A 26,041-nucleotide genomic window follows, 5' to 3' on the forward strand; every position below is an offset into this window, starting at 1 on the left:
CTACACCCCTGGTTGAGCTCAGTACAAATCAGGCTCCAGAGCAGGCAGGCAGAGTTCTGGGGATGTTTGTGTGTGTGCTAAAGGCAGGCACTTAGGTAAGGGCAGATGCTGAGTTCCCCAAACTGGCAGTTCAGGAGTAAGGATGGGGAAAGAAGGCAAAATAAGACACAAGAGACTGTGTGACTATTGACAGAGATGAATAAGTGAAACTGAGAAACCAGGTTTAAAGCACCAGTTGTATAGGACCAGCTAGACCCTACTGGTTCCCCAGATCACCTGGTCATTACTTTCTTGCCATACACTGTATGGCACTGCAGTTCAGTCAAGATAGTGGTACAGGGAGCAAGACACCTGAACATAGCTGCTGACAGCCCTGGTTTGAGAACTTTCCCCAGCACTCTAGACTTTGCACCTTGTACCAGTCTAAATGGTGAGCAAAACGTCCTGTCTCAAAATGACTGCTTTTTTCAATGGATCTTCTGTAGCCACATAAGATACAACATACTTGCCTGCCTATTATACCGTCTAGAGGTTTTGAAATTTTATTTTCTTGATTTCAGTTCTGTATTCTTCATGTGTTAATGAACCTAATTTATTGGTTATAAACTGGTATGTTCTGAAGAAGGTGGGGATCCTAAAAAATCTTGTCTCACCTCATGTTAATGCCTTTGTCCTTCTGGCACAGTTATTGCAAAGTGTATACTTGCTTTTTAGAGGAGTTGGGTGGTTAGAGATTGAAAGCTGGCAAAGGTTTACTTGGTACCTAGTTGGGTGTCTCCCCCTTAATATGTGAGAGTTCCACTGATCTTTGACTCAGTAGGTGGAGCCAGCCAGTGAATGTTGTGTGTTTGGGGGTAACTTCAATCCAAGCCATAATGCTGGTGTAACAAGACATCCATCCAATCCAGTATATTAAGTAACTCCCTGGAATGTCACGGTAAGGAGAAGGGTTGAGAACTCTCCAAAGGATCAGTGGGACAAAACTCTGTCCTCCTTAGTGGCAACTTGAAGAAAATGTACATATTGCTAAATGCTTGTAAAACTGCTAAATGCTTGTAAAACTGTCCATTCAACAATCAGAGGGCCAATTTGGACAGTGCTGCACAACAGATCCTGCTTCCACTCAGTTAGGAATGTGAGCACACATATCCCACCTCCCTCCTATTGGGCTTTTGCCTAATTGCATAAGAAGGGTGGTTTATCCAAACTGACCCGCCACCTGTGATTTAAATACTTCTTTAATACAGTATTTAAATTATGTATCGAGGGGCAGTTCAGGTGCATCACCCTCCAGGTAAATAGGCAACGATGCTGTAGCATGCCAGGTGGAGGTGAGACATGCATGTTCACTGTGTGCTCACATCCCTAATTACATAAGAGTGGGGCCAGTTAGACAGTATTTTTAGAACCAGCCCTTAAAAGTTATTTGTTGGAAGTGATTTTTTTTTAAGTTCCGAAAAAGGAACAACAAGCACTATATCCCCTACATTCACATGGTGTCTTGCCCAAAAGTAGTCACAACCCAATGAGCTTCTCTGGCCACAACCCGGAGAGCTTCTTTAGAAATGCAATTGTGCTTGTGTACACCCAGCACTACTACTAATACAAATCCGATGATGATGGCGACAACATTAGGAACAATCCTCCATACTGCATTACAAGCTACATTTAAAGTTTCACAGAGTTTCCATACTGTTCAGAAGATGCTTGGATGCTTTAATGACCAGTGTCATAAAATAAGACTGAGAAATGCATATAATCAGATATCCCCACATATTATTTGGTTTTATTTTCCTCTCTGCATGTTCCAGGATTTGTTTTTTATTATGTGTATAGGTTCCTGTGCCTTGCGTGGGTTTTTGCTGCTGGCAAAACAAAGTCAGTGCAAATTACAGAGGAACTGTATTGTTGAAAGCTTGTGGCAGTAGATTGCCCAGTGTACTTCAGGGCACATGTCTGAGTTCACTAAAATATGGGTATCATGCACACCCTGAGTCATTAGATGCGTTATCCAGCAAACAACAAGCCTAATCACATAGTAGGGGAAACACGCTTATGATAAAGTCTGCTTTAGTGAACTGCCATACATAGAGCAATTTCTCCTAGCCGTGTATATTACACAGTGCAGAAAAGATACCCTGCTGCATATCAGAAGGTTGTAATTTCATTTAGGTGTTCTATTGACATGGTAAACTGCAAGAGCAGAGCTCAAGTGGCTATTTAAATCATAGGAGTTTTAAGCTGAAAACACTGCCTGGCAGTAATTGCCCCACTCCTCAGACTTGCATGCCTGTATGTCTCTGTTTAAAGTTTTCTCTCTCTTCCTATAAGCAATAAACGGATCTGGTAGGAAGAAAGGCGTGATGTTCCAAAACATAACAGGCAAATGCCAGTCATACAAACAGAGCGAAATCCAAAGTGGGGGAAGGGAGCATAAAAAAGAGTGAGACCAATACAACACATTGTCATGCACAAATACATCTGAAACTTGGTCAGAAGGAGTTTCATCTTAGAAAATGAAGTACATGTCTATGCTTAATGAGAAACTTTGCCACATTTTATGCTTGTAAGTTATAGATATGCAGCCTTTTCAGAGCGTGGATACTATGTCATCCCATGCTGTGCAATGGTAGGACACATCTCCTCTTGTCTGATGCCCTGCCCAGAATTATCACCCAGTAGAAGAATACTGCTGAGTCACCTGAAGTGGTGCAGCGGAGAAATGCTTGACTAACCAGCAGAAGGTTGCTGGTTTGAATCCCCGCTGCTACTATATCGGGCAGCAGAGATATAGGAAGATGCTGAAAGGCATCATCTCTTACTGCACGGGAGGAGGCAATGGCTCTGTGGGCACCAGGAGTCGAAATCGACTTGACGGCACACTTTACCTTACCTTAGAAGAATACTATTTTGAAAAATGACTATTAGAAATAAGGGTGAGGAAGGAGAATGTACTCAAGAGAACTTTAAAAAACAACAACGTATCAGCTTGCCATGGGGAGTGTGACCTGGTTAATACAAATTGAAAACTAAGTTGTTAAAAGTTCAATTGTTGAAAAGATGCTTAGGATCAGAATTCAACTTAAGCTGCAATGCTATGTACATGTATTTTGGAATAAGCTCCATTGAATTCATGAGTGATAGAGCTGTAACTGAATCTAGGATTTCCTACATTTCAGTGAAGTTAGGGTCATACATCAAAATCGAAACTTAAAAGCTGGGAGTCATATCATTTGAGTACATTTAGTTGTGAACTAGTCCACATGGAGGGCCAAATTACTTCAAATAATTCATTTTCCCTTGTGATTTATTCTCTAAATAGCAGCTGTGAAGGCCCTGATCAATGGCAGGAGTGTAGCATTGAGAGAGGGAGATTTATCTAACCCTTTGCTCCTGCCACTGTCCTCCATGACTGCTGTTTACCTGGGAGGGAATCTGCGATGGCACCAGTGGCAAATAGCAGCTGGGGAGGAAAACCCATGCATGAAAAGACCAGTGATATGCTTGACGTAACATGTAGTTTGGGCCTGAATCACTCTATTAACTGCAGGAGTGGTCTTTTCTGTTTATGGAGGGGAGATACATTCCTTTATGAGCCTCAATTCAAAAACCTTCCTTTTGATAATGGGAGTGCATATATCGTTCCCTCAATTAAACCTACTGTTTAGTAGTTGGGTTTTTGAAACCTGCAGTACCATGGCCCCAAATGCTTGTCAGAATCTGGCAGCCAAAAGAGAAAGGCAGAATCTACATTGATACCAAATTCAGGATTTTCTTCAAGTATCTGATTCTAGTGAATCTGTCATCCCACTTTGAGATTTTGAAATATCTTCCACTGAGCCCTTCCACCACACCCACGCTTCCCTCCCAGCACACCATTCCACTTTTTCTGGTCATGAGAGAGGAGTGTTTGTCTGAACTACACCTTCACACACCAGTTAAATACTAAGTAATATTTAAATGGTGTGTAAGTAGTAGTTCGAATGAACTGTCACCTCCTCAGTTGTCAAGAGTGGAATGGTGCTCCAGGAGGGAGAATGCGCCTACATGCCTAACCATGTGGTGAGTGGGGTTGGTTTGACATTTTGCCCAAACTAGCTCTGTATACATTAGGATTGAATTGAAATGGCATTATGTTTGGTGAAATTTTTCTCCCCAGACAAAAAATGCCCTCCTTTTTGTATGACTGGGGGATTGGGGGCATTATTTCACAAGAGGATGCTATGAATATAAGGCCCTCAGCACACATCTAGATGTCACACACACACCCCCCACCCCCATGAACATCCAGACAACCCCTCCATGCCATACTTAGTATTCAGGGGCTGGCACTGTCTGTTATACCCTTCTTTGCAACTTCAGTGCCAGGTTTTTTCTTCAGATCACTCATCTACTTCCTACTAGCAATGACATTATTACATGGCCTATCAAACATTACTGGTTCTATAAAGAATGACAAGAATAAAAAGCAAACAAAATAGGCACCAAAACACCAGTTGATTGGATCTGAAAGCAGCAGCAAGCATGTAATGTAAACATTTGTGGGCTTTCAGGAAATTTCCCCTCATTTCCCCACCCCACTTTTCATGTCAGAAATGTTTGTTACAGAATGTTCCGCTGTAATAAACAAAGTATGGTCTACACATACTTCTACCATCACATGGAACCGAGTCATTTCACTCTTGTCACTGGTGAGTTTCCTGTGACTCAGTAATCAAGAAAAGTTGTGACCAGATATAGGCCACCTTGTGTCCAAAACAGAATATCTTGGAATTGAAAAGATGCCTTACCAAAGCATTTACAAGAGTAGTAGCTTGACTAAGATCACTCATTGTCCAGGTGTTCCAGGAGTACTCACTGGTTAGAATCCTCTTCTCCTCCAGGCCAAGAAGATTAATGGAGAAGATTAGGTTTATCTGTTATATCTTTTACACAATAACTGCCTTCTAAGCTTGGGCATGCATGCATTGGATTGTATTTTTAGGCAATGCTAGAGGGCAGGATAAATCAAAGCCATACTATCACCTTTTATTTTCTTGGCCTTTGTCCTGGAACAAGTACTCTTGTGGCAAAGACATAAATTAATTCTGCGATGAATTTGTAGTTTCCATTAACAATATTTGTGTGTTGGTGAAGAAACTAGGTACTGTTTTATGCAAAGCAATTGTCTTACCCTCTGCAGTATTTAGCTCCTCCTCAAAGGCTTTGTATTGCTTAACACTTCTTCCCTTGTGCTCCCTAACATTCTAGTGCAACCCTCTGTCATTTGAGTTCCTTAGACAAAATGCTATGCTATTTGATTGGTATCTTTCCAAGAGTGATATGTGTTCTGCTTGTACCATGTGGAAAAATGAATAAAATATCTAAATGTTAAAAGACAGTTTATAAACACCATATGCACATACACACCGTGCAAAAGAAAACTTTTCACTGAAAATATCATAATCAGATCGTTCTTCTACTTACCCCAGTGAAAGGCTAAAGAGCTGTACCTTCCCTTAGCTACAAATTTTCGGTTAGGATAGAGGTTGACAAAGACTGTTTTTCTCTGGATTCACATGAAATTGTGATTAGTGTAAACTGTTCTTAGTTTCTGAAAAAAATCCAAAGAGTTTGCTGCTTGTTTCAAGGCACTTGCTGTGTGGCTATAGCAAGACACTTTACTTATTGGTGTCTCCGTTGAAGTTCTTTATAGGAAGTATAATGTTAATGAGGCATTGCACTAGGCGAGGTGAGACTGAATTTAATGTTTGCAGTGTGTTTGTATGTAGACGATCAAAAGAAAAATTACTTTCCTGTGGCTATACTGCCAGTCTGCACCAGTCAGAAATATAAACATACCAGCCAGATTTCTGCCCTGATAATTATATCCTGTAATTCTATAGCATTAAGAGAAAACCAGTAACTGATTACAATAGTGCATTCATTTTAAAGATACATTTATTTTATTATTTATTTATCATATTTCTATACCACTTGATATAGACATCTCTAGGCAGTGTCTAGATACATATCATGTATCTTCAAACTTCTATAGGGAATAAAGTTACATGAGCACAGTTTGTTTGTTTGTTTAATCTCTGCTTTTTTTCCTTCTGAGCTATTGAGTGTTCCAGGGCAGGGCTGAATTATGTGTACAGAACTAGCCTGTTGGTTGGGAAACCAACCCTATAAACAAGAAAGGTATAATAAAAATTCGAGCAAGAGAGGGTTGTGACAGGGTGTTTCAGAGCCAAAACATTATATAATAAGGCTGAAAGTAGAAATTGATCTTTGTGTAATACACGGCAAACTGTTTTAGAGGAGTATGCATGACCCTTTGCTAAGCAGGGTATGCCCTGGTTTGCATTTGAATAGGAGACTACATGTGAGCACTCTAAGATATCCCCCTCAGGGAATGAGGCCACTCTGGAAAGAGCACCTGCATGCTTGCATGGAAAAGGTTCCAAGTTTCCTCCCTGGCATCGCCAAGATAGGGCTGAGAGAGACTCCTGCCTGCAACCTTGGAGAAGCTGCTGCCAGTCTGTGTAGACAGTACTGAGCTAGATGGACCAATGGTGGCCTCCTATGTTCTTGGTTAATGCTGAAACCCCACAATATGGTTTAGACCATGATGGACCAATAGTCTGGCCCCGTTCTGACATAACACCAAACCGGAGGTAAATGTGCCAGAGGTTTGAGTTTGTGATCATCCGGAACTGTGAAGCCCTGGTTTCATCATCCAACCATGACTCAGTTTTCACTCCCAAACTCAAATTTGAGTGCTTGGTTTGTAGTGAGTTTCACTGTTGAAATTTGAGGTTAGAAGGCAGCATTATATCAAATGGATTCTATCACCACTATAACTTGGGTTTCATGTGCAAGCTCCTCCTGCCATCACAGAGAGGCTGGCTCAGAGCAGCCTATAAATGTATAAGTTCTAGAGTGGCTGCATTTCTCTCTGGCCACTTCTTGGAGCTGATGCTACACCCTCTGCTGTCTCCTTGCTCCTCCTGCCTCTGCTTGGCAACAGGGATGCTACGTCCCTGTAGTTCCTGCCTTTAAAGGGATGGAACAACATTGGGGAAAGCACACTTTAAATAAAAGGAGAATAGAGACACATGCAAGGAGCCCTTTCATTGACCTAACACCAAATCTAGCCCCATTCCTGGGACTTTCTGATGTTATCAATGGTATGTAGTGGCTTTGGTTTTAATATACACAAAAGATGTGAGTTGGGGGGCAGGGGGAACCAGACCGAAGGACATGCCTGAGAATCCCGGTTGCCGGACCACAGAAGGGCCAAGGCTGCTCATCTGGTACTCCAGGAACATATCTTATTGACTTCCTAGGAGGGGATATCTATATTAAGGCAGGCAAAGGACCCTGGTGTTTGGTTCACTGTAACCAAGGGTACCACTAGGGTAGCAGACCTGGTCAAAGCAATGATAAAGACCCCACTCATTCATCCTCGTGTCAGCATGTTTGCTGGGGTGTGTTTGTTAGTGTGTGTGTTTAGGAATGGGGCTAGATTTGCGTGCTCATGAGAGGGCCAGTCTACCAGAGTAAACAGAAACACCAATGTTTTTCAGCTCTCTGATTGACTGCACTCTCATGAGATAAACTTTCCAATTATAGATAAACTTTCCCCACTGTTATGGGGCTCCCAAAAGCACTGATTAACAACAGAACTCACACTCTAGACCTTCCCCCTTGCACCCAACCCTTCCAGATTTCAAAGTAGTCTGGGCTGCTTCAGGTGTCTGGGCAGTTTCAGGTTGGGTGGACAGACAAGGAGAGATAGGATGAATCCCATGTTCCAGGCTAATCTGTACTGGCAGAGCCCAATGTGGTGAATGTAAAGAACCCACCACGGGGCACTCTGGAATGGGTGCCCCCATCCCGCCACGCATTGGCCTTTTCAAAGGTAAAAGGGGGGGAACTCTCCTCTCCTCACCCCCACCCTCCCTCCCTGCAGCCACTGCACTCTATCCCAGTGTTTTTTACAGGGCAAAGGGTGAACTTGCCACTTGCCCCCCCACCCTGCAGCTATTCACAACGACGCACAGCGACACTTTTATTAAGGTTAAAGGGTGGGTTTAAAATGGTCCATGGATTAGAATGGTCCATGGCTAGCCAGGTGACTGTGAGAAGATAAACTGAGCATGGAGATGTGCTGTGTGGAGACCAGGCTCTTTTAAGGTAATATAAAGGAACGCTTTATGTTCTCAGTTCCCTGCAGTCTCCAGATCCGGGAGGGATGTTGCTGAGGGACTCTTCCCGGGGCTTTGGTGGAACTGTCAACCAGGCCATGTGGTAAAAGCCCTCCAGCCTGCATGCATGCTTCTATGGCCAGGCACTCTCATGAGAGAGTTGTCCACTCCAGAGCAGGATCCATTTTCATTGCAAAAGTAGAATATCTTATGCGATTTAATCCTGCTCTAGATGGACAGTTCTTCTCTTGAGGTTTGGCCAAGAACAAGCATGCTTGCACCCAGGAGAAGGGGCTGGGCCCCCCTTCCTCTACCAACTTGTACAAAAAATAGAATGGGTCCATCGTTTTGGTATAAGGAAGTTACCATTGCCTGTCAGCTATAGGCTATTTTTAAAAGGTTTAAAACTGCTTGCTTACATGGTGGTTCACAAAAGCATAAAGGAATTCCGCATAAGGTCTGAATCAAGGAAAAGACTGGGAACCACTGGTTTAAAGAAAGTTTTAGACTATTATCTGTTGCGGAAAGAAGAAAGTGGTAAAACATACAGGCAAATGAGACACATATTTCTTACTCATCCACAACAAATGTCCTGAATCCCAGACTAACCATATGTGCTGCTGTGACCTCATGTAAATGAATTTACAAATGTACATTTTTCATAAATGTCCTTTTCTAGCTCTTCATATGCTCAGCCTCCCACTTTCAAATGTCTGTGTAGCTCTTCTCTTTCATTCCTAAATCAGTATTACCCACAATGTCTGCCTGTTGAAAACCTCATTGCTCCCCCTATCCCTTGGCACATACTTGGGCCTTCACAATCATTGCTTAATCTTCATGTGCCACGTAAAATTAAGGAGGAGATTCTTGTGATGCCAGCAAAAAATGTCCTGTTTTCCCATGTAAAACTTTTAGCTTTTGAGGACCGTGACAAGCCAGGTGGGATTTTGCATGCCTGATTTAAAGACTCTTGTAAAATTTTCTTTCAAGGCGTGAGAGAACTATAAATAGCTTTAAAGCATGAAAGCCAAAGATTTGACATGCCACATAGCCATATTTGGAGCACAAAAAGAGGATGGCAGCTAGAAAAAAAGCTTTGCAACAACAACAACCACCCTAGGCTATCTCATTGGTGTTTCCTTGACTTCAGTGACACTGTGCTGGTGTGCCTTTAACTCACATATTTTCTGAAAGCTAGGCCATTGATATTCCCATTTTACAGGTGGGTTCATAAGGCTGAGAAGTAGTGATGACTCAGAGCAATTGTTGAGCTAATCTTGTTGCTGTGCCAAAGCCAGTTGTTGAACTGGTAGACCACTATCCATCAATTTTTCTAGCCCCTTTTAAATCCATCTAAGCCAGTGACTATCACTATTACCTTGTGGCAGCGAATTCATACATTCATTAGCTATTATGGAACTAAATTTAGTAGCTGACATCCAAACAATGCTACTCATAAGTAGACTAACTGGCCCATTAATGGCAGTGGGACTACTCATGAGTAACTGAAACATGTCAGCCAATATATTTAGTTTAAAGTATTTATTTTAAACTTATTGACCCACATGTTGCACAGCCTAATATGGTCAACGCCAATCCGCCTGCACTTTTGTGGGCTCCTAGCAACTGCCAGCAGTAACTTAAGTAACTAGGTTATTTAACTTAGCAACTTGCATTTTTGTGCAGGCTTGCAAATACTTACAATAGTGCGCCCACACTCCGAAAGTACTTCTTAGATTAGAAACACGTTGCTTGACCATCAAAAGTGTAAGATTGCTAACACCTCAATAGCAGCCTGGAGCAGTGTGGGTGGATTGGCACTGCCCATGATAGGCTGCATATGTGAACCAACAAATGTTTTAAAATATATACTTCAGTTCTATACAGTGTCAAAAAAAACAACCCCTAATGACCATCTCAATATATTGGCATAAAAGGTGTAATCCTGCTACCTGTTAGGTATTGGTAAGTCTCATTTGACATGCTCAGGATTTAACAAATGAATAGGTATAGGACTGCAGCCAAAACAGTAGGTCACACTGACATTAAAACCCATAGTTTCCTGTTAAGGCACAGGGGTGGTGGAGATGCTATTTTGGTTTAAGACAAAACAAAAACAAATCTGAAAGCACCCTTTAAAAGCTTGAAATTGGTAATCTAGACTGTCTAAAAGGAAAAACATAGACTAACAAAACTGATAAATAATATACATATCTGAATGCTCCATAATAAGTATCCTGATAACCTCAGTGGCGCAGGGCACATAAAGCTAGAAACTAAACATTTTTATATTAGCAGTAATCAATAATACAATACTTCTAAGATACAGCATACTAAAAAGACAATTCTGCAAAAACTAAAGGACAAATAGCCCCAGTCACAATGCCCAATCAAAATAGTTCTAGACTTTGTGTGAACTGGGATCTGGAACTGAATTTTGTTCCTAAATCTCAGTTTAATAGAAGCAGCATTTCTGGTAGAGGCAAGCAGTTCATATGCTCTTTAAAACTACAGAAAGGATCCTGCTTTCCTTTTTTCCCTCCTCTTTAGCAGTGGGCAGCCCTTAAAACTTTTGATCATCCCGACTTTGTACATTGCACGACTGAACTCAGCTATGCCAAACATCCTCTTAGGAAGTTGACATTTGTGTCGTTTCTCAAAAAAGGGGAAGAATGAATCCTAACTGTTTCCTCTTGCCCTTTTGATTGAGAGAGCAGTAAGTCAGCAGGAGAGGTGCAGCTTTTAACAAGGAGGGGTGTGTAGAAGCTGATTCCAGTCCTTCCACAGGCAAAACAGAAAAGAAAAGGGAAGAGACTGATGTGAAGCAACACTAATCAGAGCTGATTATGGGGGAATGAATGGGCTCATTGATGAGGACAGACACAACAAAGAGATTAGGCAGTAGAAGAGAAAATCTTGCACTAGGGTAAAGGAAGTTGGTTTTATGACTTAGGAGGCTCTTTTGAAATCTAATTTGTATTATTCTGCAACTGTTTCTTTTTCTGCTTCTCTATGCACAGATAACTGTAAATATCCCAAGCTGAAACACTCCTTGATTTATGCTTACGTGTAGTTCTATCTGACCTCCCAGTGTTGGGAGGCTACAGACTCTACCTGTGGAAGCTGTTAGTAAGCATAATGTTGAAAATAAATTTTAAGATATTAGCACTGTTGTAGAATGGCTTTGTTAATTGTGAATAGCAATGAAGGATCCATCATGGTGACAGTTACTATAAGCCACCATTTCTTACAGTTTGGGGAATGGGACAGTTGCTTACCATGGGCTTCTCTTGGTAGCACTTCCATCTGGAAATCTCTTCCTGAGCAACTTCTCCTTTTAGTCTAACAGATCTGTTACCTAGGGATACATTAAACATTTGTGATGCTAGAGATCATTATAGATGGCCTCTGTGATAGATCTTTCTTGCTGCTGTTGCAATAGATCTGGGAAATGAAGTGCTGCGTCTAACTGCAAGACAGCACCAAACACAGCACAGCTCGGCAATGTTATACCAGAAAAGCTCTGGCTCACTTTGATGGCAACATTTTGAAAATACATTTCAGTTAAGTTGTTGGAAGCAAAAATAAAAGAGAGGAAATGAAAGAAAAGGGAGCAAAAGGTGTTTAAGCAATGCATTCGGAATCTAAAAAGCCTTAATGACCCATTTATTGTCAAAAAGCACACCATTATTGAGCATTTGGCAAAATGATTCCCTCTTATGAAATCCTGAATTTTAAAATCTTGTGAGCTACTTTAGACATTGGTTATATTGCTGTGGTGTTGCAAAATCATGCCAAACATTCTGATTGCTTAAGAGGAAGGGCCTGCCATGAATGTTCAGCACAACTCTTCTGAGGCAATGGCTGAGGGAAAGGCCCTTTGTGATATGGCATAGGGACAGGAGAAGCTGAGATGTCAGAAATTGGGGAGCAGGAGAAGCAAGAGTACTGGCGAAGTTTTGCTAGGGATGGGTGGGTCTTAAGCTATAGAGCTGAATGGGAAGGGGTTCTAGGAATCAGGGAGCCTGGGGTGGCAGCGGGGAGCAGTAGACAGACTTGCCTATGTGCTGTTGATGGGAAGGAGTACAAAGAGGATGAAACTGGAGTGAGGTCAAGGAGGTGAGGGGCCAGTGCAGGAGGCTGAATTTCATATTTTGTTCTGTAATAACAGGACATTTATTTGTATGCAGGTTTCTAAACCAGACATAATTTTAGAGAAAAATATATCCTACTGCTAAAAAACCCATTTGTGCTACCTAACATCGAGGCATCATGTGCATATGTCAGCTGCAAAAGTAAACCCCTCTTTCTCATGCCTACCCACTAATTGCAGATAATTTGTTAATACTCTAAAGTAGAGCCTATAAACTGCAGTCCTGCGTTATTAGCAATATATGACAGCAAATTTGGGCAGGATTTTTATCCTTTTTTTTTAGCTCCAGTCATAGTCATCTTAGCAGGACTAAAATTCTGCTTTTAAATCTTGATGATGACCAATGGAGGAAGAAGCTTACCTTATCCATCAGATCTCTTTGAAATTTGACAGTAACATCTATACTTCTTAAATCACCTTTTACAATTTGATTCCATTCAGAACCTCACCCCTTTTACTAGACATTGCATCGCTGTTGAAGTGTCTCTCAGGAGCTCACTGGAATTAATCCTGAGAAATGTGTATTAAGTTGTGAAGAAAACATTTGCTGCCATATTTGTGAATTCTAAGCTGTTGAAAAGACAGCTGTAACACCGCAACACTGTACATAAGAGAAGCCCTTTTGGATCAGGTCCAAGGTGTATCTCATCCAGCATCCTGTTTCACATAGTGGCCCACCAGATGCCTCTGGGGAACCCATGGGCAAGAGGTATGAGCATGCCCTCTCTCCTGCTGTTGCTCCCCTTGTATCAACTGGTATTGAGAGGCATCATGCCTCTGAGGCTGAAGGTGACCCACAGCTACCAGACTAGTCACCGTTGATAGACCTGTCCACCATGAATTTGTCTAAGCCCCTTTTAAAGCCATCCAAGCTGGTTGCCATCACCACATCCCATTGCAAAGAATCTATAAATTATGCACTGTGTGAAAAAGTACTTCTTGTCAGTCCTAAATTTCACAACCTTCAGTTTCATGAGATGACCCCTGGTTCTAGTGTTGTGTGTGTGAGAGAAAAAACTTTCTCTGTCCATCCTCTCCACTCCATGCATAATTTTATACACCTCAATCATGTCTCCCCTTTAGTTTCCTCTTTAGTTGCATGGCATGCACATGTGATTTTAGAGGCATGGCATGCATGTGCCTCTTTAGTCGCCTCTAAGTTGCCGTTCCTTAGTCGCCTCTCTGTAGTAGCAGAGAGGTGCAAAGAATGTTTCAGAAATGGGTAAGGGTGCTGTAACAGTAAAACCTTGTGAGCTTTTAATGGATATTAAAACACCAACAAAAGGGTACTGTGCGACTGCAGTAGTAGCTATATTACTGGTACTTAGAGCCCGAGACCAAAAAAGAAGAATGAGTTTGCTTCTGCCTTAACATTCAAATAGAGCTCTCATGCTAGCTCCTAATGTAAGAAGGGGAAAGTCAATTTTCACAGACTATCCAGCCAAAGAGATAATCTGGACAAGCAGACTCTGTTGAATGTCACCCATGATACCTTTTATCTTTAAAATTAAAGTCAGTGGCAGCCATTGAATCGAGCAATGCCCAAGGGCCACCGAAGTAGATTTATGCAGTTATTATTCCCCAGAGGAGAGGCTTTCTTGTCTTGTAGGCACTTCTTATGGCTGCACACTTGATGTAAACATTTACAGTATATAGAAAGAAAAAATATTCATTTAACTTGTGCAACTATATAATTGCTGGGTATTAACTGTTCACAGCTGGCAGCATGACCAACTGAACCTATAGTCTCCCTCAGTGTGCAAGATGCAGTTACTTTTAGTGCCATTGTACACCAGGGTCAGTTGAAATTTTCCTTCATGGATGGGTAGCTTTCAAGATAGATCTTTATTTTATTTTGAAATACATTCAGAGCATTCCCAGGTCTCTATTCAGATGCTCAGTTAGCCTGGATGAAATTTGTCATTCCTGGTGCTAAGAATCAAGTGATGCTTTTCAGAGGGGTTTTAAGAGTATAGAAGTGAAACAATCATTTGAAGAACTCTACTTACACTCCACTAGATGTCACCACATTCAGTTAAAATGTAGGACGGAGTCACGTGATTACATGACCTTAAACTTTTCCTGCACCCAGGAAACACTCCTGTTTAGGAAAACACATGAAACCTGCACTTCACATGAATGGATGAGGAGTTTACTGAATGTTCAAATAGTTTATATGCATTGGAAAACTGTGGTCAATTGCAGCTGCCCAGTAAGTGTATTTGCAGCAGTATATACAAGTGTGTGTGTGCGCGCGCACGCATGTGCATGCAGTTATGAGATGTGGCAATATGTAATTATAAGGGATGGTTCATTCAACTACTTGCATTTGATTCCTTGACTGTATTTTCCATGATTTCATTCTAAAGACGCTTGATAATTTTCTGCACACTCAAATTGAGTGCTGGCAGTGAGAGTGATAGCTTTACTCAGCATCTGAAGTAAAAATCCAACAACAATATCTCTAAAATTGGAACTCTACCATAAAAGTCATTTTAACCTAATGCTTAAAGGTGTTCCCATTTAAGAAGGTTTTGGACAGTTCTCCAGTACAGATTTGAATTGTTTTGGTTTGCTTTGGTTTGTTTCTTCAAATCCAAAAAGCAAATGTCTCAAAAACATTATTGTCTACAGCTCTCCCCATAAATAGAAATGAACTAGGTTATCTAATAGTCCTCATGCTCATAATATTTAAGTGTATAAGTGTTGTTGGTTTGGTGTTTTGTTGTTGTTGTTGTTGTTGTTTGCAAGTCTGTTAAGTTGTGCAAGAGGATGAAGGATACTTACGATAGTTATTGTTTTGAATCGCTCTCTCTCTCTCTCTCTCTCTCTCTCACACACACACACACACACACACACACACACACACACACACACTCACACTCCGTTTCATGAAAATTCATTAATCTGTGACATTTAAAGATTCTGTCTGATAGGTGTCTGGAGCAGAGGCTGGCTGCGTACATCAATAGTTTCTTAGAGTCTGGCACTCTGTCAATATTTGGGGGCCTCAGTAACAGCACTTAAATGCAGCGCCTGCTAGACGTCATGCTCTTAGCATGTCTGTAAGTGTCTGAAAGAACAGATATTAGCACGTCAAGTCCCTTTATGACTGGCAACACTTCAGAAACAAAACACTTAGAAGATAGCTTCACCTTTCTGCCTTCAGTTTCCTTTCTGTCTTTTGGTTTGTTGTTTATCTGATGGAGTTCAAGTATTTCAACCAAATATCTATCCCTCAAAGAGTCTATTATCAAACAGGATGGCAAAGATGACGTTACGTACCCATTTATTTAACTTTATAACTTGGCTAAGTCTCTGTTTCAACACAGAACTACACTATGTTTAGAGAGAAGTTGAGGCCAGTTGTTTCAGATAGAAGGCCTGGTTTCTTGTCTCTGATTGCAGACTGGGGATATACTCAGTTGTTGAATGGATTCTGCCCATATAGTTGGCGGAGGACGGGGATAAAATGCACTCCTCCACACGCTGCGTTTCCCTGGAGGTGTGTTTGAATCCTGCAGCAGGGAGGGAAAATATCTTCACAAGGCAATTCAGAATGGGGAAATGGTAGAGAAAGAGTTAAGCACCACTGTCCTCACGGCATCTCTGCTCTAAATTCCGCCCTTCCAAAGCTACTTTTTAAAAAAGACAACATAGTGCTGGAATTCTAATACATGTTAGCTCCTGAAATTCTGTGATACATGTTATATTTACAGACATTCATACTTCTGAAGAGAAATATATGAAATATTAGCAGACAGTAGGTTGTGTGAGGAAACTGAAAGATTAGTTTAGTAGCAGAGAAACCTTACACAAGATACTGGAATGGGAGAGTGATTTCATGCAGTAATTTTGATCAGAGGCTGTCTTCCTGTACAGATGGGGGTGGGCTACTGGATGGGAAATCTGCTGGGATGTGTTCCCAGAAATTGACAACTGAAGGAAAACGGAAAGAGTAGGCCTCAGGTTTAGAAGTAGGGACTGATAACCAAAATAATGCAGTGCCAATGCTACGGTAGAAGCTTCTGAAGAGTTCAACTGGTTCTGGTTCTACACTGGTACTTCATTTGTCTGGATATTAGCCAGGAATTTGAGATGATAGGTCAAAGACGCAGGGAAATAGTTATAAAGGATACACAAAGCTGAATAAGGAAGAGGCCAAGAACGAAAACAAGGGAAATCTCATTTGAGGCCTAGGGACTGGAGGGCTATATGCTGTTTGTGGAGATGGAAGTAAAGTGATAAAAAAAGGTAAAGGGATGGGATTTACTTTCACATTTTATTTATTTATATCTATCAATCCAATATTTATTTCCCACCTTTTGGCCCCCAAAGGCAAGGCAGAGACACCTCTTTAAAACACAGATCTGAGCATGCAATTTTTGCTTTCCAAAATGACAAGTATTCATTCCAATCGTATACTTACTGCCTCTGTTTTTTTTCTTTTATAAAACTACCATTTGGACTATTTGGGGGTATACCTAACTTTCCTGGAGCAGCCTTAAACCCTTGAGGTAATATGACACCTCCAAAGGTCAAGACATATTTTAAAGCCTATGGTTCACTCCGATAAAGATGGTGTGAGAGGGCCCTTACAGTATCTTTTACGTGGGAAGGGAGAATGGAGGGCAACAACTGGATTGCAACAACTAATAAACAGCAGGCCTGAAGAACTCGAAAAGTTGTGGGTCTTAAATTTTGATAAATTTAAAGCCCTGCCAATAATAGAGGTGATACCTAGAAGCAAGTAGTAATTTGTCTTGAACTTATAATTTTTCTTGTCACCGTTCCTAGTTCTAGAGAAATAGGACCAGTCACTCCATCTTGCTATGTTGTGTGCTGAAATCAGCAAGCTTGCACTCATGTAATGTAAGGTAATGTAATGTCCCTCTCATATTTATTTATGTATCCGTCTGTTTATTTATTTGCACACACACACACCCCAATTATCTTCTAAAGACATTTTCCTGGAAACAGTAGGGATCCTGTGTTATATTGGAACTGCTAAGCAAGGAGAAGAAAACCTCTGTTCCAATTGCACCAACTTTTGCTTCCACTTAAGAGACATTTAGTGTCATATTGGTAACTGAATGGGCAGTAATTTAGCTACAGTTCTCATTATCACTAATGAAGCTTTCATCAACTTATTTAAAATTAGTTAATGATAAAGAAAGAGGAAATATGTTCAGGCTAGAACACAATGGCTAATATAATCACTAAAGGTGTGGTGGTACTACATGCAAATCATCACCACAGCGTTTGGTAATCCAGAGTCCAGGGCATGATTTGTACTTATTTCTCCTTCCCTCAGAGGCACTTTTTAATTGTGAGGGAAATTCTCTCTGTGAGCAGGAACTCTTTTCACTGCTCCACTCAGATTTCCAAATAACTGAGATCAGTATTCCCTTCCCCTTTCCTTTGCAGTAGGGTTCTTCCCTTCAGATAACATGAAGGAGGAATTATCAACAGCACTTCATGAAATCAAACAACAAGGTTTTCATTTGTTTCATCATAGTACTTCAAGCTTGATGGTTACACTTACAAGAGATGCTCATGCATAACGGCTTTGTTGAATCTGGTTACACATACGTTAGTAGAAACAGTTGTTTTCTATCTTCTCCTTCTGTATTCTTGTGGGAATGATGTCTAGCTTGTTCCTTTATTTTCCCCCATTCCTCTGATCATCTTCAGAGTTCACCTTGAACTAAGATCCAGCTTTTCTTCAGAGGGCAGTCTGGACCACCTGCCACTCTTTTGGCCAGCTCCTCCACATCTGTTTCTTCATATCTGAGAAGTTCAAGCTTGCAGCTCCTTATTCCCTCTCTCAGTCTTCCTTCTCCTTCTCCAACCACCAGCTGGCCTTAACTGTTCCTCTCCTGTCATCAACATTCTGAGATTTCCCTTTTCCACCAGCAGAGGTCTCTCCACTGCAGGTGTCAATCAAACACAGATTACACTATAAAATAACTACCAAACTTCTGTACAATTAACCCACTTTACAACTATTATAAAAATGTCATACAATCTATTACATAGCTGAGCAGGCTGTGCAACCCTCAGGAACACATGTATGAGAGTTAAAAACCAGGTGAAAGAGTGATCACCAAAAACCACCCACACAGTGGGGCATCTCTGCACAATTAATAAGGAAGTCGGCCATTGTTTATATTTTGTAGTTATAGTAGGAAATGTTTTTCAAATATTGCTTTGTTAAATTAAATTAAACAGCAATTCCTTGTGATGATGTAGGGTCACATTTCTAAATTCTAATTGTCCTCTGTATAATGTAGAAAGACAAACTTGGTACATTAACAGTTTTCCATAGTAAAGATAATACTGGGTTCCCAGAATTTTAAATGTGAAAAGTACAAAGATAACACCATACCATTGCCATGCCCTACTTGCTTCACAACTCTAATGAGATTTTCATTGCTGGAGGTTTTAGAGGTGTGTGTTCAACCCTAAAAAACCCAAAGATACTTCTCTTGCTCAGAGGATACTTCTCAGTTGGTTGGGGACCTCCTAGTAGTGGATGATTAAATCGTTAGGGGCATAGAGAGATGGGTTTGTAACCAGTGTATAGACCTCATAATGACTTGCCTGCTTGGTGCAAAGGTTGCGGGCGTCATGTGGTGTCTAGATAGGCAGTGCTGGGGAGGAGTCAGCTGCTGTGGTGCACATCAGCACCAACAATGTTGGGAAATGCAGTCAGGAGGTCCTGGAAGCCAAATTTAGGCTCATAGGTAGCATATTGAAGTCCAGAACCTCCAAGGTAGCATTCTCAGAAATGATCCCTGTTTCATGTGCGAGACAAGTGGAGTTGAGGGTTCTCAAAGCATAAATGTGATAGTAGTGCCCAGAGGAGGGGTTTATATTTGTTAGGCACTGGAATACATTTGAGATGGGCTCCACTTGAACTGGTATAGAACCAGACTGCTGGTACTTAAAATCAAAAAGGCCTCGGAGCAGGTTTTAAAATGTCACCTCGGCAATAGTTGGCAGAAGCTGGGCAGTATACAATTCAGCAAATGTAATCCCTTAAGGTGTGAGGGTGTAAATACTTCAGGTAAACCAGAAGGAGACAGAGTAGAACCAGGTAAAGAGCAGACAGGTTTTGCTTGCTGGTCAAAAAGGTCAAATGACACTAAGAAAGATAGTACATGCCAACGCCAGGTAAGAGATTCGGTATATAGATGTTTATATACCAATTCCTGTAACCTTTGAGCTAAGATGGGAGGATGAGTTCTTGGTTGCTAATGAAAATATAGATATGGTGGGCATAATGGAACACCTGGTGGAATGGTGAGAACCATTAAGACACTGTTATTCCTGGATACAAACTCCACAGAAAGGATAGGGAAGGGCGGATTGGGGGTGTCAGTAGCACTCTGTATTTAGAATCCAACAAGCTAGAAAACCTAGGAGGATTGGAGTCCTCCACAGAATTATTATGGGTGACAATATGAGAGACAGATGTGTAATAATGGGTGACTTCAATTACCCTCACAAGACTTGGCAAATTCATGTGTGGGTATTGACAGAGAGGCCAGATTTCTAGACATGCTAAATGACTGTACCTTAAAACAGGTGGTCACAGAACCAACGAGAAAGAAGGCAACCTTGGACTTAATCCTGAGTGGTGCCCAGGAGTGTGAGATGTCAGCATTATAGAGCCATTGGGGAACAGTGACCCTAGTGTGATCCAATTCAGCTTATATGCACGTGGAGCATTGCAACGGAAGTCCAACAGATGTGTGGGACTTCAGAAGAGGATAAAGTTTAGAATATCCTCTATCATCACCTCAAATTGGGCCAGTTCTTCAGCCTCCAAGGCTGAGAAGCTCAGTTCTGGAGCAGATATATGATCAGTATCCTCTGCCATGAATGCAGATGCAGATAACTCAGTCAGCTTCTCTGCAATCTGCTTATCCTTCTTAATAATCCTTTTAATGCCCTCATCATACAAAGGTCCAACCACCTCCCTGGCAGGTTTTGTACTTCTGATATATTTAAATAATTTTATGTTATTCCCCTTTACATTTCTAACTATATGCTCCTCAAACTCTCTTTTCAGGAGAGTGCTAAACTGTCTTAAAAAACTAAAAATTAACAAATTGCCAGGGTCAGGCGGCATCCACCCAAGACTTCTGAAGGAACTAAAATGTGATGTTGCTGATCTCCTAGCAAAAAATATGTAACTTGTTTCTACAATCAGGCTATGTACCAGAAGACTGGAAAATAGCTAATGCAACTCCAATTATGGAGAGACAGAGCTGTAATAATAGGTGACTTCAATTACCCACACATAGACTGGGTAAATTCACAGTCAGGTAATAACAAAAAGGCCACATTTCTAGACACACTGAATGACTGTGCCCTAGAACAGTTGATCATGGAACCAACCAGAGAGAAGGCAAACCAACCAGAGAGAAGGCATATACTTAATCCTGAGTGGTGTACAAGATCTGGTACAGGATGTCAATGTGGTGGAGTCTTTAGGGAACAGTGACCATAGTGTGATCAAATTCAGCATACATGCGAGGAAGGATTGCCAAGAAAGTCTAACACATATACTTTTAATTTCAGAAAAGCAAACTTCTCCAAAATGAGGAGTATGGTGAAAAGAAAACTGAAAGGGAAAATCAGCAAAGTCACTTTGCTCCAGAATGCATGGAGTTTATTTAAAGTCACAATAATAGAAGCAGGGCTGTCCCTAGGGAGGTGCCGGGCTGGGGGCAAATCAGCATGTGTGGGGCCTCTTTAACATTTCCAGCCAGCCACTCGCCACCTGCCTTAGCCAAAGTTCGCTCCCCCGCCCCATGGGCCCACTACCAAGTATGCATTTTGAAGACTGAAATCCCATTGATAGATTTATTCCCTTTCTTCCCTCTCCCCTCAAGAAAAGGTTGGGGGGAAGGGAAAGGCCAGGCACCGATTGGCCAAGCAAGCTGCAAGCAAGCAAAAGACGCCCCTCTCCAGCCAGCTAGGTGGGCTGGGGTTGCTGTGCATTGCTGGGGGACCGTCTAGGGAAGGAATGATGTGATGGCTGGCTGCAAACTCGCAGCTACAGTGCACTGGCAGTCCAAAAGGTTCCTCATCATAGACACAAGAAAACTTAGAAGTCATGGGATAATTTATTTATTTATTATTTATTCTATTTCTATACCGCCCTTCCAAAAGTGGCTATGGGTGATTTACACAGAGAAACAACAAACAAATAAGATGGCTCCCTGTCCCCAAAGGGCTCACAATCTAAAAAGAAATATAAGATAGACCAGGGTTTCTTAACCTTGGGCCCCCAGATGTTGTTGGACTACAACTCCCATCATCCTCAGCCACAAAGGTACTTTTTTTACACAACACATGGTTAGTCAGTGGGATTCTCTGACACAAGATGTGGTGATAGCCAACAGTGTGGATGGTTTTAAGAGGGGTTTAAATAAATTCATGGTTTATCAATGACTACTAGTCTGAGGGCTATAGGCCACTTCCAGCCTCAAAGGCAAGATGCGTCTAAATACTGCAGAGGAATAAAGGCTTCTAAAGACCAGTTGCAGGGAGATAACAGTAGGAGAGAGGGTGTGCCCTCAGCTCTTGCCTGTGGGCTTCCCAGAGGCATATGGTTGGCCACTGTGTGAAACAGGATGCTAGACTAGATCAGACCTTGCGCCTGATCCAGCAGGGCTCATCTTATGTTCTTAGGTTGAAGGACAGGAAACAGGGTAGGAATAAATGGACAGTTTTCACAATGGAGGGAAGTAAGAAGTGTGGTCCCCACTGGGACCAGTGCGCTTTAACTTGTTCATAAATGATCTAGGAGTTGGGATAAGCAGCGAAGTGGCTAAATTTGCAGATCACACTAAACCATTTAGGGTAGTGAAATTCACAGCAGTTTGTGAGGAGCTCCAAAGGGATCTCTGCAAACTGGCTGAGTGGGTGACAAAATGGCAAATGTGGTTCAATGTAAGCAAGTGTAAAGTGATGCATATTCGGACAACCCCCCCCCCAGCTATATAAACTGATGGGGTCTGAGCTGTTGGGGACTGACAGGAGCGAGATCTTTGGGTCATGATGGATAGTTTGTTGAAAATGTTGTCTCAGTGTGTGGCATCTGTGAAAAAGGCATATCCCATGCTAGGGATCATTAGGAAGGGGATTGAAAATAAAAATGTGAATATTATGTGCCCATATACAAATCTGTGGTGCAGCCACGTTTGGAGTACTGCATACAGTTCTGGTTACCATATCTTAAGAAGGACATTATAACAGTGGAAAAGGCGCAGAAGAGGTGTAAGAACCAAGATGATCAGGGGCCTGGAGCATCTTCCAAATGATACTAGGTTACAGCATCTAGGCTTTTTATTTTGGATAAGAGGTGATTACAGGGAGACATGATAGAGGTGTATAAAATTATGCACGGAGTAGAGAGAGTAGGCAGAGAGAAATTTTTCTCCCTTTCTCACAACACTAAAACCAGGCATCAACACATGAAACTGAAGGCCATGAAATTTAGGACCAACAAAAGGAAGTACTTTTTCACACTGCACATAATTAATCTATTGAATTCTCTGTCATGGGATATGGTGATGGCCATTAGCTTGGGTGGCTTTAAAAGGGGCTTAGACAAATTCACGGAGGACAGGTCTATCAAGGGTTACTAGTCTGGTGACTATAGGCCACCCAGGGCTGAACTGGGGGCACTGAGAGGGTGGTGGAATTATGTGGGGAGGGCACCGGGTTTTGAGCAGAATGGGTGGGTATATAGGTTGCTTGATGGAGGTGGGAGAAATCAGCCCTGTCTTGCTCCCTGACCCATACAGACCCCCCACTCAAAGGATGAGATTCCTTTGGCAGAACAGCCCCCAGTCAGTGGGGAGCAACAGAGCAGCCCCCAGTCCCTCATTGGCACCTGGCTTCTTCTCACTCACTTATGCAGCAGGAGCCCTCCTCCGACTCTTCCTCATGGTCGTCCTTGGGAGCGGCACAGACATGCAGCACAGCTAATAGCAGCAGCAAGGAGAGCCCCAGCCAGTGGTCTGCAGGGCCATCTTGGCTGCGGCCGCTCTGCACATGCTCCCTCCTAGCAGGGCTGAGCGGCAAGTGAGCGAGGTCATGAGCAGCGCTGCCACAGGGGAGGGCCTGAGCAGCATAGGGTAATGCCCGATGGGTCAGAGTGGCTGCTCTGGGTGGCTGCCGCTGCCGACCTTTCATTGCCATGGAAATGAGCCTCCCTTGCGGCAGCAGAAATAAGAAGCCCACTCACAGGTTGCACCAGGAATCGGCCCAGCGGCCCAGTCCAGCCCTGAGGCCACCTCCAGCCTCAGAGGCAAGATGCCTCTAAATACCAGTTGCACGGGAGCAAGAACAAGAGAAAGGACATGCCCTCACCTCTAGCCTCCTATTCCCAACTTAATATCTATTGTCCTTATGGAAAGGAGGAGGACCAAGGGGAAAATAAACTATAAAAACTCATGACATCTCTAGGCAAACCTTTTATCCTTTTGAGGAAAGTGCATCCTTTTAAGTTCTATATAACTTGTTGATACAAAGCTTTTGTTGTACACTGAAAAAGAACAACCTCAGAAAGAGCCTCTACTTTGGATCTTCATTTTAAGGTGGCAAATATTGTGCTATTAGTGGAGGCGGGTGCTTGGGGAACTATTACTTACAGCAAATTTGGATTTGCATTTATTGGAGCTGTCAACAAATAGGATCCAACGCAAGATATCATTAAAGAGAAACAAAGCAAGGAGGAAAAACAAAGCGCATTTTGCCTGTACAATTTAGAAATGTAGATATTTCCAGTGTTCCTTTTCACCGCAAGCCTGCTCCCTACCCCCTTTCCAACTACAGTATCCTCCCCCTACTCCAAAAAGGTAGTATATATTCCTTCTGTGAGGATAAGATGGTGCATTTCTAACTGAATCTTCAATAATAAATTTCCCATGGTTGCCATACATATGAAAACTACAGTTGATCTCATGAAATAGGCCCATCTAGCCTAAGAGAGCTCATATTACAATAGGTTTGTTAACTTTTAAGGTGCCAGAGTACTCTTTGTTGTTTCCAGGTTAAAAGTGTATCTTAGGACTTCTTACTTTATGATTATTAACTTCAATTAAAAACAATGGCTGTTTATGAACCTGTTTATGAATGGTCCCATACAACGTCTGCCAGCAGTCAAACAAGATCATAAGAACAGCCCTGCTGGATCAGGCCCAAGGCCCATCTAGTCCAGCATCCTATTTCGCACAGTGGCCCACCAGATGCCGCTGGAAGCCACAGTGGCCCACCAGATGCCGCTGGAAGCCAGAGTTGAGGGCGTGCCCTCTCACCTGCTGTTACTTCCCTACAATTGGTACTCAGAGGCATCCTGCCTTTGAGGCTGGAGGTGGCCCACAGCCCTCCAACTAGTAGCCAATGATAGACCTCTCCTCCATGAAGTTATCCAAACCCCTCTTAAAGCCATCCAGGTTGTTGGCTGTCACAATATCTCATGGCAGAGAATTCCACAAGTTGATTATGTGTTGTGTGAAAAAGTACTTCCGTTTGTTGGTCCTAGATTTCCTGGCAATACATTTCATGGGATGACCCCTGGTTCTAGTGTTATGGGAGAGGGAGAAAAATTTCTCTCTATCCACTTTCTCGACACCATGCATGATTTTATAGACCTCTATCATGTCTCCCCGCAGTCGTCTTTTTTCTAAACTAAATAGCCTCAGGTGTTGTAGCCTTGCCTCATAAGAAAGGTGCTCTAGGCCCCTTATCATTTTGGTTGCCCACTTCTGCACCTTCTCCTGTTCAACAATGTCCTTTTTTAGATGTGGCGACCAGAATTGTACGCAGTACTCCAGGTGTGGCAGCACCATAGTTTTGTATAATAATATTAGCAGGTTTATTTTCAATCCCCTTCCTAATGATCTTTACCGTGGAATTGGCCTTTTTCACAGTTGCCGCACATTGAGTCAACACTTTAAACAAACTGTCGACCACAACCCCAAGATCCCTCTCCTGGTCAGTCACTGACAGCTCAGATCCCACCAGCGTATACTTGAACTTGGGGTTTTTCATCCCAATGTGCATCACTTTACGCTTTCAAACATTGAACCCCATTTGCCACTTTGTCTCCCACTCCCCCAGTTTGGAGAGATCCTTTTGGAGCTCCTCACAATCTGTTTTGGATTTCACTACCCAAAAGAGTTTGGTATCATCTGCAAATTTGGCCACCTTGCTGCTTACCCCTACTTCTAGATAATTTAAGAATAAATTAAAAAGCACCGGTCTCAGTACAGATCCCTGGGGCACCTCACTTCTTACTTCCCTCCACTTGAAAACTCTCCATTTATACCTATCCTCTGTTTCCTGTCTTTCAACCAGTTAGTAATCCACATATGTACATGTCCCCTTATCCGATAACTGCTACGTTTCCTCCGGGGTCTTTGATGATCAACTTTGTCAAAAGCTTTTTGGAAGTCCAGGTAGACTATGTCAACTGGATCACCTTTATCCACTCACCTGTTGACACTCTCAAGAACTAATAAAGGTTTGTAAGGCAAGATTTACCTTTGCAGAAGCCATCCTGGTTCTCTCCCAGCAGGGCCTGTCCCTCTATGTGCTTTACAGTTTTATCCTTGAGGATGCTTTCCATCAATTTGCCTGGAACGGACGTTAAGGTAACCGGCCTGTTATTTCC

At 42.2% G+C, this 26,041-nt stretch overlaps 1 protein-coding gene and 1 long non-coding RNA gene across 22 annotated transcripts in view; one reads left to right on the plus strand and one right to left on the minus strand.

Moving 5' to 3' along the window:
- The window catches only part of ZBTB20 (zinc finger and BTB domain containing 20), an 852,388-nt gene that overhangs the window by 520,245 nt on the left and 306,102 nt on the right, over positions 1-26,041 (plus strand). The gene's annotated exons all lie outside the window — the stretch shown is intronic.
- The window catches only part of LOC128350718 (uncharacterized), a 203,416-nt gene that overhangs the window by 149,364 nt on the left and 28,011 nt on the right, over positions 1-26,041 (minus strand). For 3 of the 5 annotated variants that reach the window (XR_008319423.1, XR_008319420.1, XR_008319424.1), the window contains exons 2-4: positions 17,891-18,275; positions 15,631-15,863; positions 11,471-11,550 (exon numbers count right to left, since the gene is read on the minus strand). This is a non-coding gene — a long non-coding RNA (uncharacterized LOC128350718). Of the gene's footprint in view, positions 1-5,466; positions 5,594-11,470; positions 11,551-15,630; positions 15,864-17,890; positions 18,276-26,041 lie in introns of all 5 variants that reach the window. The other 2 variants (XR_008319422.1, XR_008319421.1) reach the window with 1 other exon arrangement.

The sequence above is a fragment of the Hemicordylus capensis genome, chromosome 3, assembly GCF_027244095.1.
Source record: "Hemicordylus capensis ecotype Gifberg chromosome 3, rHemCap1.1.pri, whole genome shotgun sequence".
NCBI classification, from domain to species: Eukaryota; Metazoa; Chordata; class Lepidosauria; order Squamata; family Cordylidae; genus Hemicordylus; species Hemicordylus capensis.